Consider the following 14,178-nt stretch of genomic DNA (forward strand, 5'->3'; position numbering starts at 1 on the left):
ACCAGCACCAATTGTCCGGCACTCACTAGTGAGATGACCCCAGTACCTCAGTTGAAAATGCAGAAATCACCGGTCTTCTGTGTCCTTCGCACTGGAAGTTGGAGACGGGAGCTGTTCCTATTCGGCCATCTTTCTCCGCCCCCGGGATGTTGCATTTTATTGAAGGCCTTTTCTGTGTCTATTCAGATAATCATGTGGTTTTTGTCTTTAGTTCTATTTATGTGATTAATCACATTAATTGTTTTGTGTATGTTGAATGATCCTTGCATCCCAGGGATGAAGCCAACTTTATTGTAATGGATAACCTTTTTGATGTGCTGATGGATTTGGGTTGCCAATATATTATTGTACTTTTTTTGCATTGATATTCATCAGGAATATTGGCCTGAAGTTTTCTTTTGTGCTCTTGTTGTATCTTTGCCAGGTTTTGGTATCAGGATGATGTTGGCCTCATAAAATGAGTTACAGAGAAGTGCCTCCTTTTCACTTGCTAGAAATGGTACTAGCTCCTCTTTGTACCTTTGGAAGAATTCAGCTGTAAATCCATCTGGTCCTGGGCTCTTTTTGGTTGACACGTTTTTTATTACTGCCTCAATTTTAAAACTCATTATTAGTCTATTTGGGGATTCAATTTCTTTTTGGTTCATTGTTGGGAGAGTGTATGAATCCAAGAATTTATTCATTTCTTCTGGATTTTCTAGTTTATGTGCATTGAGGTGTTTATATTATTCTATGATGGTTGTTTGTATTTCTGTGGGATCAGTGGTGATATCACCCTTATCATATCTGATTGTGTCTATTTATTCTTCTCACTTTTCTTCTTTATTCATCTAGCTAGTGGTCTATCTATTATATTAATTTTTTCAAAAAGCCAGCTCCTGGATTCATGGATTTTTGAAGGTTTTTTTTGTGTGTGTCTCTATCTCCTTCAGATCTGCTCTGATCATGGTTATTTCTTGTTTTCTGCCAGCTTTGGGGTTTGTTTGCTCTTGGTTCTCTAGTTCTTTTAGCTGTGATGTTAGGGTGTTGATTTGAGATTTTTCTAGCTTTCTGATGTGGGCATTTAGTGCTACAAATTTCCCTTTTAACTTTGTCCCAGAGATTCTGGTATGTTGTCTCTTTTTTCTTATTAGTTTCAAATAACTTCTTGATTTCTTTTTTATTTTTTTTATTCACTCAGTAGCCATTCAGGAGCATGTTGTTCAATTTCCATGTAATTGTGTGGTTTTGAGTGACTTTTAAAATCTTGAGTTCTAATTTGATTGCAGACTGGTGAGAGAGACTGTTATAATTTCAGTTCTTTTGCACTTGCTGAGGAGTGTTTTACTTCTAATTGTGATCAAATTTAGAGTAAGTATGTAACAATGATAATAATGTATATTCTCTTGTTTTTGGGTGGAGAGTTCTGTAGATCTATCAGGTCCACTTGATCAAAGCTGAGTTTAGGTTCTGAATATCTTTGTTAATTTTCTGTCTAAATGATCTAATATAGTCAGTGAGGTGTTAAAGCCTCCCACTATTATTGTGTGGGAATCTAAGTATCTTTGTAGGTCTCTAAGAACTTGTTTTTATAAATCTGGGTACTCCTGTATTGGGTGCATACATATTGAAGATAGTTCACTCTTCTTGTTGAATTAAACCCTTTACTATTATGTAATGCACTTCTTTGTCCCTTTTGATCTTGGTTGGTGTAAAGTCTGTTTTGTCAGAAACTAGCATTACAATCTCTGCTTTTTCCTCTTTTCCATTGGCTTGGTAAATATGCCTCCATCCCTGTATTTTAAGTCTATGTATGTCTTTGCACATGAGATGTGTCTCTTGAATACAGCATACTGCTGGGTCTTGACTCTTTATTCAGCTTGACATTCCATGTCTTTCAATTGGGGCATCTAGCCCATTGACATTTAAGGTTAATGTTATGTATGAATGTGATTTTGTCATTATGATGTTAGTTGATTATTTTGCAGACTTGTGTATGTGGTTGTTTCACAGTGTCACTGGCCTGTGTACTTAGTGTATTTTCATAGTGGCTGGTAACAGTTTTTCCTTTTTGTGTTTAATGCTTCCTTAGCAGATCTTGCAAGGCAGGCCTGGTGGTGATGAATTCCCTCAGCATTTGCTTGTCTGAAAAGGATCTTATTTCTCCTTCGCTTATGAGGTTTAGTTTGGCAGGATATGAAATTCCAGCTTGGAAATTCTTATCTTTAAGAATGTTGAATATTGGCCTCCAATCTCTTCTGGCTTGAAGGGTTTTTGTTGAGGCTGTTAGCCTGATGGGCTTCCCTTTACAGGTGACCTGGCCTTTCTTTCTGGCTGAACTTAACATTTTTTCTTTCATTTCAACCTTGGAGAATCTGATGATTATGTGTCTTGGGGTCAATCTTCTCAAGGAGTGTCTTACTTGGGTTCTCTTCATTTCCTGAATTTGAATGCTGGTCTGTCTTGCTAGGTTAAGGAAGTTGTCCTGGATGATATCCTGAAGTATCTTTTCCAACTTGGTTCCACTCTCCCTGTTTTCTTCAAGTACCCCAGTCAGTTGTAGGTTTGATCTGTTTACATAATCTCATATTTCTTGGGTTTTTTTTTCATTCCTTCTCATTCTTTTTTCTCTGTTCTTGTCTGCCTGTCTTATTTTACAAAGATAGCCTTCAAGCTCTGAGATTCTTTCCTCCACTTAGTCTGTTTAGCTATTGATACTTGTGATTGCATTGTGAAGTTCTTATCTTGTGTTTTTCAGCTTCATCAGGTCATGTACATTTCTCTCTAAACTGGCTATTCTGGTTATTAGCCCCTGTAATGTTTTATCATAATTCTTGGCTTCTTTGCATTGGGTTAGGACATGCTCCTTTAGCTCAACAAAGTTTGTTATTACCCATCATCTGAAGCCCACTTTTGTCAATTTGGCTATCTGAGCCTCTGCCCAGTTATGTGCCCTTGCTTGAGATGTGTTACAATCATTTGGAGGAGAAGAGGCACTCTGACTTTTTGAGTTCTTAGTGTTTTTGCTTTGATTCTTTCTCATCTTTGTGGGCCTATCTACCTTTGACTTTTGAGGTTGCTCGTCTTTGAATAGGGTTTTTGTGTGGTCTTTTTTGTTGATGTTGTTGTTATTGTTGCTTTGTTTGTTTGTTTTAACAGTCAGGATCCTCTTCCATAGTGCTCCTGTGGTAGGCTGGGGGTTCACTCCAGACCGTAATCACCTGGGTCCCTCCCACACCTGGAGTTATCACTAGTGAAGGCTGCAAGACAGCAAAGGTGGCAGCCTGCTTCTTCCTCTGGGAGCTCTGTCCCTGAATACTCCTGTAGGAGGTGTCTAGAGACCCCTGTTTGGAGGCCTCTCCCAGTCAGGAGGAATGGGATCAGGGACTAAGTAAAGAATACTTTGGCTGACCCTTGGCAGAGTGGGTGTGCTGCACTTAGGTGGGGGAACTCCTCTTGTCCAGACCACCTGGACTTTTCAGATCCAGCTGGGAGGAAAGACTAAGTTGGCTGAACCACAGAGACTGTGACTGCCCCTTCCCCCAGGGGTTCCCTCTTAGGGAGATCAGAGTTCTGCCCATAAAACCCTGGCTGGAGTTTTTGAAATCCCACAGGGAGGCCCTGCCCAGTGAGGACGGATGGATCGGGGTCTCTCTTAAAGAAGCAGTCTGGCCATGATCTTCCACAGTAGTTGTGCTGTTCTGTAAAGGATTTCCTTACAGACTTCCCAGGTTCCCTGAAGCTGGCAGCCAGAAAGGTGGGCTTAAGTCACAGAAATGGTGGCTACCCCTTCCCCTCAACAATTTAGTCATCTCCACCAATTTAGTCATCTCAGCAGTCTCCAGCCTGCTGCTGCTGGCCAGCTGGAATTCCAAGCCTGTGGATCTTAACTTGTGAGGTGCCATAAGAGTGGGGCTCACTGAATGACACTGTTTGGCTCCCTAGCTTCATCCCCCTTCCTAGGGAAATGGATGGGTCTCCTGCTTCACCAGAATTCCTGGGGCCAAAGTATGCAAAAACTTCTGGGTCTCCGTGTGTGCTCAAGTGGCTGCTGAGAGTCTGCACAGCTCTGTACTTGGGACTCATGGCCCTGGTTGCATTGCCTTATGAGGTGATCTCCTTATCCTTGGGTTGCAAAGATCCATGGCAAAAGCGTGGTTTCCCAGAAAGGGTTGCACAATTGCTCACCACATTTCTTGGCTGGGGGTGGGAGCCCCAGTAACATTGTGTCTCTCCCAGGTGGGCCATTGCCCCATCCTGCTTTTCCTTGCTCTCCATGGGTCATGCTGATTGCCTTATCAGTCCCAGTGCAAGAACCTGGATACCAAAGTTGATAGAGTAGAATTTACTCCCTGTTTTTCTTCTCTGTGACAGCCACAGACCACAGCTGCTTCTAATTGACCATCTTGGCCCACCCCCAAAATAATTTTCAACTTGACATTTACCATTTGTTTTTATATATCTTTCCTCTTTGGTTTTATAGAAGATAATCAATTGAAACAAAATTTGGCTATGTATTTAGATTGTGATTCTTCCGTCTACTTGAAAATTACTTAAGCCTTTACATGTTATAACTTCTTTCCCCTTATTGAACACCCTCAATAAAGTTGCAGAGGTAAACACGTTTTGGGGGCAAAATCAGAATTAACTTATCTTCTGAAATAAAATATGGTCATAATATTACATTTTTACAGTAACTAAAAATAATATCTTTCCTTACTTTATTTGATTTGGGACACACACACTTGCAATTGTGTGTTTAAAGGTAATCCCCTCACAAGGATTGATACTATTTTTTTCTGCATTTCCGCTATATTTAATTTCTTGTGTATTATAACAATGCTGTTGAGCTGCACTTTCATATGTCCCCCTAGTATGTAGGAATTTATTTTACATTGAAAATAAAAAGAAAGCCCTTTACTTTGAGGGTTACACATTTTCATTTTTGTAACCTCTTTGAATTCAGGTTAAATTGAGAAGGAAGGGAAGGTGTTTTTATTTATGTTGTTACATAAATTTTTAAAACTTACTAATTAAAAATTTCCCCCATTGGAATTCTTTCCACCATCATGTTATTTTCTCCTTTGTCTGATTTGTTATATTTTAAATAAGAAAGAGACATCTTTGGTTTTAGAAGACATTAATTTGCCAGGGTTGTTGTAACAAAATACCACAAACTGATTGTCTTCAACACATAAATTCATTAGTTCTGGAGGCTACAAATATGAGATCAAGGTATTGGGAGGGTTGTTTTCTTCTGAGGGCTGATAGAGAGAATCTGTTCCATAATCTCTCCTAATTTCTGGTGGTTTACTGGCAATCTTCGGTATTTCTTGGCTTTTAGAAGCATTGATGAACATGACACCAGTCAAATTGGATCAGGCAGTACTTCAATGACCTTATTTTAACTTGATTACCTTATTTCCAATTAAGATTACATTTTGAGAAGCAGGGAGTAGTACTTCAACCTATGAATTTTTGGTAAGCACATTTCAATCCACAGAAGAAGAAATTTTAGAATACTGTTAATAACAATACAGGCCTTTTGCTGAGTAGCTTTTATTCATTATTTCAGATATAATTTTGTAAATAGGGACAACTTTTTAAATGTTCTGTTCTGGGAAGGCCTATTGCCCTTTCCAAAAACTAAGTATACAAAGGCAAGGATGATACCTGTTTTCTTCTCTGCTCTATTTCTAGGACTTAACAAAGTCCTATTAAGTGCTCAATAAGGATTTGTTCAGTAACTAAATGAATTAATGTTTTAAAAATCCATGAGTGAGATATAAGAATGGAGAAACTGTTATAAAATATGAACTAGCATAGAATGATTTTTAAAATGGGCTGTTATATGGCATGGTTAAAATTGTCTTACTCCACAAAGTCTTTCGACTAATTATAATTGCCAAAAGCTTTGACTAAGTTTAATCTTTTAGAGAGAGAAATAAACTCTAACTGTTCAGTGAAACACTAAATGCATTGTAGAATTTATTTGCATACCAATTTCGATGAGGAAGAAAAAGAGAGAAAAGGTGAAACTGCTTCAGAAATGTACACATGCATGCATGGATACACAAAAACACACCCACACACTTTCAGGTTGCACTGAATCTATTTGGGTGTATAGACCAATTCAAATACTTGTATTATTGCCGTAATTGGAGCACTCCTTTCGGAAGGTTGTTCAGAAATGTAGTCATTCACCACCAAATCTGCTTTGTACTTTGATCTTTTTGCCCATGCTTCCAGACTGGCGGAAGGAGGTAATTTATGAGGGTCTCCTATCAGGCTCTGCATCATTGCAGCTACCGTGGTTAAAGTAGTAGAGTGATTGGAGGAGGCCATGCTTGAGTTACGGTTTGACAACCATGACAGGGGCCTAAGTTCCTAGGCACATGTGCTTGTGCCACGAGATGGCTTTAGGAGGCCTGATCCCTAATTGTGACACATTGTGCTTACACATTGTACTGCTCTACTTGAACACATATATATACGTACACTCTCTCTGGGTAAGACTTAGAATATGCCTGCAAATTGGGCTTTTAAATCTAATAACAATCTAAAATGAAACTTTGCATTTAGTTTTTAAAGAACAAACCTGTGACCTCAACAAACTATGGGCAAAAAAAGAGATGATGCCATAAATGTGTGAATGCAGAAAAGATGGTCTCCGGTTAAAATATCCTAAGATATGTGCCTGTCTTGACTGATGGGCTGTTGTGAATGCACTGGATATTTCTGGACTCTGGCTGTGTACCTTTAACTTTGTGATGCATAGGAAAGCCAGATGGGAATCTAGTAATGCTTGATGACAATGTGTTATTTTTCTGTTTCCTTTTACAGTAGCAGACTCTAGTAGTAACGTACAACTTGTTTGGTCTGTGGAATCCAGGCAACACAGAGAAAGCACAAAGATACATACAGATATTCGGATGTTTAATACCAAAGAGTATTTATGGTTCTTATGTTTATGGGAAGTTAAAAAATATAAGAAATCTCTTTTTTAAAAAAAGATTGGTGTTCAGGTTATAGGGATGTGAGTGGAGAGACTTTTTAGAAAGCAGCACAATTTTAGAGTCTGTGTTTAAACTCACTTTGTAGAGTGGTTGAAAATGTAGTACCATTGTTCACTTACCTATGGATATTTGACATTTTAGAGGACTAGGTGACAGAAGATTATTTTTTCCTTATGTAAAAATTGTCTCTCATTAAATGTGAACGTTTTGGTAAGTGGCTGATTAAGAAATTTGCCAAGCCTCTGAAAAGGCCAACAGTTCAAAATGAGGTTGAGAGAGTAATTCTGATGAGGATGTCTCATTTTGTTGGTTTGGCTGCTTTGATTAAAACCTTCTGTGAGGCAATGGTCGTTGCGTGATAGGCCCAGACACAAATTAAGATGACAACAGTCTGTTGACCTACTAAACAAAAAGTACAACAGCTTGATAACTATGACCAGATAGAGTTACTTTACTGCTTAGTTAAAACTACACCCCCCGCCCCCCACCATAAAGAAGAAAAACCCTGTTTCAACAGTGGCTTCTTTTGGGCACATGTAAATCCCTTCATGGAAAGTTACAAAACCCCAGGAAATCCCACCTGTGAATGATTGTAGCATTTAACCCTGGGGTTAGTTTCTATAATGCTCATTTCATGAAAAGCCTCTCCCCATCCCCACTTTTGGTGGTTAGTTTGTATAAGGCAAGCCCAAGACTGTGAACCTGAAAACCACAATTTTCCCAAATAGGCAGGATTTCCAGTGATATAATGTGAAGGTGACAGGGTTAACAGGTTAACCTCATAACTCAGAGAAACAGAACGTCTCCTCTAAATATGATGTTATAGGCTATGATAATCTCAGAGTCTTTTGAATGAGTTTTTGCATATGACATATGTCATCACATATATAATCAGAGTAGTCATTAGTGTGTTTCTGATATGGATATTTGATATTTATATTTATGTTTTAAACGCCCCAATTCTGCCTTTGTCTCTGCATGAGACAGTTTAAGTGAGTTGCTAGTATAAAGACACTGGTGTTCTGAGGGTCACATTTTTGGCAATTTACTAAAAAAAAGTTGGACAATGTTTTTTCATTATCCCTATTTTTTTTAAACCATAGTTTTATATGAAACTATTTAATCTGTCTTCTGGTGGTACAGTATTTACAACAGAAAGGTTGTATGTTAAATGGTTGACTTTTCAAGCAACTCAAACACCTGGTCAGCATAAATATTTTAATAAAATTTTACTCCATTAACTCCTTTCTTACCAGAACTTCTGAAAATCTCTTGCTAAAAGGCTGAAAAGTGACTAGACATATAAGCCCCAAAATATTGCATAGCCATGAGAATTGAGAAATACTGCTCACATTAGTATATGAAACTTCATAAAGAACAAAATCAAGTGGTTTCTGGGCTTTGGTTATTAATCTCATGTCAAACAGTCTGTTTAGTTTATGACTATGTTTTCCCATTTCTAAATTCCATATTCTAGTGCACTAATGATTTCCACATTAAAAGTAATTTATTGGATGAAGAAAAAGAGCTTTCCCAGTATGAAAAAATCCAAAATAATGAAGATGGAAACACAAGAAAGAGGTACACCTTGAAAAATCTTGCATAGAAAAATAGCTACTCATATTTTTGTGTGTACAATGAAGTTAATGTATACAATGTTAGGTTTGAACATGAATGTATTTTTGTATAGTCTGTTAGAGAATGTTAATTAAATGCAGTCAATGGTTGTTTAAATCTTTAAAGAGGCTTATGTACTCTATTGTAAAGATAGTCATTTTTGATTATAAAAAGTTAAAAGGAGTGAATGTTAATTGCATTCTGCTAAAGGAGTTTAATATTTCTATTATTTTAGGCAGAATTTCATTATCCACTTTTGTATGAAGTATACGCTTATATCAACACTATCAAATGTATACCAAAGGGACAGAGACTATGCTATGATAGGATCCAGAGTTTTGCACATTTCTTCATTAATGAATTAGTACAAACGGTTATATAATTGAAACAAATAATTAATATAAACGGCTATATAAGTAATTAATTATACAAACACTTATGAATATCCATTTTGTTTCCAACAAAAAACTGATTCCCGAGATGCTAAATACCTAGGAAAGAGAGGTGGTCTCGACACAACACAGAGTCTCTTGGAAACTATATAAGCCAAAAACCCTAACCAAGATGGTCAAGAAAATCATCTCTTTGTTATTGATTCCCAATACATATCTTGACTCTGACATCACTCATGAGCTCAAAATTTCTCACATTTTAAATTTCTGTATATATTTTGCAAAAGCTTATTAATTAATTTAAGCAAGATATATTCAGAACTTTCCCTATGCCAAGTGTTACAGTGGTGTTACAATTCTTGGCCAAAGGAGGCACAAAATATAACTTGTTAAAATTAACTTCCTTTGTCAGAAGTGTGCAGTTATTTAAAGCCTGTATGTTCTTCGTTCTTAAAATTAATGTCCATTATCAGGGGTTTGTGGTATAATGACATACAATAATGTACTTATGCAGTTAGTGGCGATAGACATGTAAACACATAGTTACAATGTCATGTGAAAAAGGCTAAGACTACTCTGTGAGATTATATAATATACAGAGGGTATGGTAAATAGCTCTGTCTTATGACAGTATCAGGGAAGACTACACTGAGGGTGATTTTATAATCTGGGCTTTGAACGATGAGAGATGGTGGAGTGCACTAGAAGCAGAAAGGTTAGCAATTCCAAAACCTCAGAGGCATGAAAGTAAACATCCAGTTTGGGTAATTGTGAGTAGTCTAGCAAAGGTGGTACCCAAGAAAGGCTATATGACTTCCTCTTGATAGTCAGGGGCTGTCTCCCCAAACCACAATCTATCTCAGTTTTTGCCAGTTCCCTCAGGGCAATAAGAACCAGAGATGGTTAGATGATACTCTCAGCTTCAAATTCAGTGGAAATTTGTAGTGCTTCCTGTTGAAAGTATTGTTCTTCTAATATTAACATTTTTTTCACTAGTAAACCCTAGAGTCTCAAAGATGGAAAACCAAAATATTTCAAATGCATCATTTGAAGTTGAGAAACATCACTCTAATATCCATCCCTTCATTCCAGACTCCAAGATACTTGTTATAAGAGAAATATATTGGTCATTGGTATAGAACATGTATCTCATGTTTTGTGCCCATGTTCCTGGCTTGCAAGGCCTTTTTTTTTTTTTGAGACAGAGCCTTGCTCTGTTGCCCAGGCTGAAGTGCAGTGGTGCAATATCTGCTCACTACAACCCCTGTCTCCTGCATTCAAGTTCTTCTCATGCCTCAACCTCTCAAGTAGCTGCGATTACAAGCATCTGCCACCCTGCCCAGCTAGGGTTTATATTTTTTGTAGAGACAAGGTGTCACCATGTTGGTCAGGTTGCTCTCAAACTCCTGGCCTCAAGTGATCCACCCAAGGCAAGGCCTTATTTCCAAGCTGCAACCATAACAAAATCTCCCTTCAACAAGAAATTCCATCATTAAGAGAAGTACTTCTATAAGATGGGGTTTATAAAGAACATAGTGATGTCCATGGACAGTAACCCCTTGACCTTCATATATATTAAGTTCTTTGGTAGAAACAATGTTATAGGGATTTCACAATAGTACATGAGGCATAGAGCAGGTCTATGGATGCTAGGGCTGGCATAAACACAGAGTCAAAAAAACTATAAATCTGATATTGGTATATGTTTTAGAGATGTCAAAATGCTAAACTTTTCATGATGGAAAGGATCCACTCATTTATCAGCAGGTACTCAAATTCCCACTCACTCTATAGAACTGTGTTGGGAGTCTAGTGTTGGTTGTTGATACTGGAAAATAGGCTACTTGAAGATGGCAAGAATCTCTGCAAGGAAAATCCCCATTGAGCTCATGTGTAGCCTCTATCCTTGCCAACACATTTTTATGAGCATATTATTTATTGAATAGATATTTGGGAAGGAGGCAAACTGAAATCTCTACTCATCTTGTTCCCCTGATTATTAAGCACTTGCTTTTCAAGGGTCTTTTCAGTAAACATTCACCTAGCATACAGCATTTTAATGTTTATTTCAAAAAAAACCCACCCATATATCATATCCAGAGACATTTTGTCAATAGTCCTCCAATATTGCTCCTTTCATATCCTTAGTTATTCAATAAAATCTTTAGCTACTAACCAGAATCCATGATCTGTTCCTCAAATCGTGCTGCTCTAAATTCTGTCTTCTTCAGAGTCAGTTTTTTTTCTGGTGCTATGTCTCCATAGCAAGCCGCTTTTAGCTACTGTCACAGATGTCTAGAAATCAGGCTTAGAACTGTCCTACTCAGTCTACTAGTCACATGGTTTACCTCACAAGGGCTGAATATGAATTGAATAGTGGATGGCAGTGTTGTGGCGGTAAGCACGTGGAGTATATGAATGCCCTGCCCCTAAAATGTACATCTCTCTGATGTAGTATATTGATTTGATAATGAAATGCTATAGCACTTGCCTGATCCAGGGCTGGATTTTTCAGAGAACTTTATGGCAGAATTCTAGTTGTCATGGGAAATCCGTTCTTTCCTTTTTCCATATTAATAGCATTTTTGGGAGTATATGACAACTTCATTAAGAAAATGTATTTTTAGACTCCTTTGTACCTAAGATGGCCAATGTGTCTAAATTTTCGCTAATGGAATATGAGTAGAAATAATATTTTATATCACTTTCCTCAAAGTAAATTGTCCTAGACTTTCTTTCCTTGTCACTTTTCACTGGTGGGCATGTAGACATGGAGCTGAGGCACCTTTGGTCATAAAGATGAGGATTACACTTTAGGAGATGGTAGATAAACAAGACAGAGAGAACTTTCTAGAACAGAGCTATCTCTTAGATGTGGCTCATTTCTAGATGCCTTTGGACATCTGAATAATTAAATGTAACAGAAAATAAGCTACTAAATTTTGAGTTTCTTAGTTATAGCAGCTTGGTCTGTATTATATTGCATATATCCAATTTATTCTTGGAAGCTCTAACCTCCTGAGCACCTAGCACCTCATTCTATTAGGGCCCAATGGTAAGCCGGAAGATGTTCTTAAGATTATATTTACTTGCTGAAATAATTACATTCTGAATATGGCATGACTTCTCTTCAAAACCTTAGAGGCATTGCTTTACTTTGGCTCAGAATTTGCCAAGAGTGGTATTTACCATTTGATCTTTACCACACTATGAGCACCATTATATAAAGCATCTGGGTCCTTTGTTGCAAACCAGAGAAACTAGCACTGACTAAGCAGAAAATGAATTCACTTGAAAGATATTGTGCGACTCACAGAATCAAAGCTATGGTAGAATAATCAGGTTTTGTCATTAGAGAATATTTGTAGACTATTCATCTGACCATATTATTAGTAAACAGAATATATAAGGATTTCAAACAACTCAATAGCAAAGTAAACCAAATAATTATATTAAACATTAGAAAAAAACAGGATATTTCTCAAAAGAAGGAATACAAATGGCAAACTGTTATATGAAAAAATACTCAAAACCAGTAATTATTGGAGAAATGCAAATCTAACCGCAATGAGATGTCATTTTACCCCAGTTAGGATGGCTATTAGCAAAAGGATACAATATAACAAATGCTGACAAGGATCCAGAAAAAGGGGAACCCTCATACACTGTTGGTAGAAATGTAAATTAGTCCCTGTGAAAAACAGTATGGAGGTTTCTCAAAAAATGGAACTACCATATAATCTAGCAACCCCACTGATGGATATATATCCAAAAGAAAGGAAGACAGTGTATCAAAGTGATATATGCACTCTCTTGTTTATTGCAGCAATATTCATAATAGCCAAGATCTGGAATAAACCTAAGTGTTCATCAACAGATAATTGGATAAAGAAAATGTGATATGGATACACAGTGGAATATTATTCAAGCGTGAAAAGAATGAAATTCTGTCATTTGCAGCAACATGGATGCAACCAAAGAAATTATGTTAAGAGATATAAGCCAGTAACAGAAGGACAAATATTACATGTTTTCACTCATTTGTGATAGCTAAAGAAAATTAATCACAAGGGGGTGGTGAATAGAATGGCGGTTACCAGAGGCTGGGAAGGGTAGTGGAAAAGGTAGATGGAGGGGTTTAATTGATAGGTACAAAAATATAGTTAGTTATAAGGAATGGATTTAGTGTTCAATAGCACATTAGGGCAACTATAGTTAACAATAATTTATTGTACACTTTAACATAGCTAGAAGATATTTATTTTCATTGTTATATTTTATTTCAATAGTTTTGGGAGAACAGGTGGTTTTGGGTTACATGGATAAGTTCTTTAGTGGTGATTTCCAAGATCTTGGTGCACCCATCACCTGAGTAGTGTACACTGTACCCAATGTGTAGTCTTTTATTTCTCACCCACCTCTTACCCTTTCACATGAGTCCCCAAAGTCCAGTATATCATTCTTATGCCCTCACTTCCTTGTACCTCAGCTCCCATGTATAAGTGAGAACATAAGATATTTGATTTTCCATTCCTGGTGTTACTTCACTTAAAATAATGGTCTCCAACTCCATCCAAGTTGCTGAAAATGCCATTATTTTGTTCCTTATTCCATGGTGTATATATGTCATGTTTTGCTAGAAGAGAATTACAATGTTTCCAACACGAAGCAATGATAAATTTTGAGGTGGTGGGCATTTCAGTTACCCAGATTTGATCGTTATACATTGTACGCTTATTTCAAAATATCACATGTACCTCATAAATATGTACAACTATTATGTATCCATATACATTTTTTTAAAACTGGCTATATTTACCCAATGTAATATACTTCAGCCATAAAAAGAAGAAAATCCTGCCATTTATAACAACATGGATGAATCTGAAGGGCATTATATTAAATGAAATAAGCCAGGCATAGAAAGACAAATACTGCATGGACTCACTCATGGAATTTATATAAGTTAATTTCATAGAAGTAGAGAGTAGAAGGATGGGTATCTGAGACTGGAGTGGTTAGGGGGCAGGGGGCTGGAGAGATATTAGTCAAAGAGTGCATATTTACAGTTAGGAGGAATAAGTTTAAGAGATTCATCGTACAGCATGTTGACTATAGTTAATGACATCGTATTCTTGAAAAATGCTAACAGAGTGGATGTTAAGTGTTTTCAC

This window comes from Colobus angolensis, unplaced genomic scaffold (genome assembly GCF_000951035.1).
Source record: "Colobus angolensis palliatus isolate OR3802 unplaced genomic scaffold, Cang.pa_1.0 Scaffold530, whole genome shotgun sequence".
Taxonomy (NCBI): domain Eukaryota; kingdom Metazoa; phylum Chordata; class Mammalia; order Primates; family Cercopithecidae; genus Colobus; species Colobus angolensis.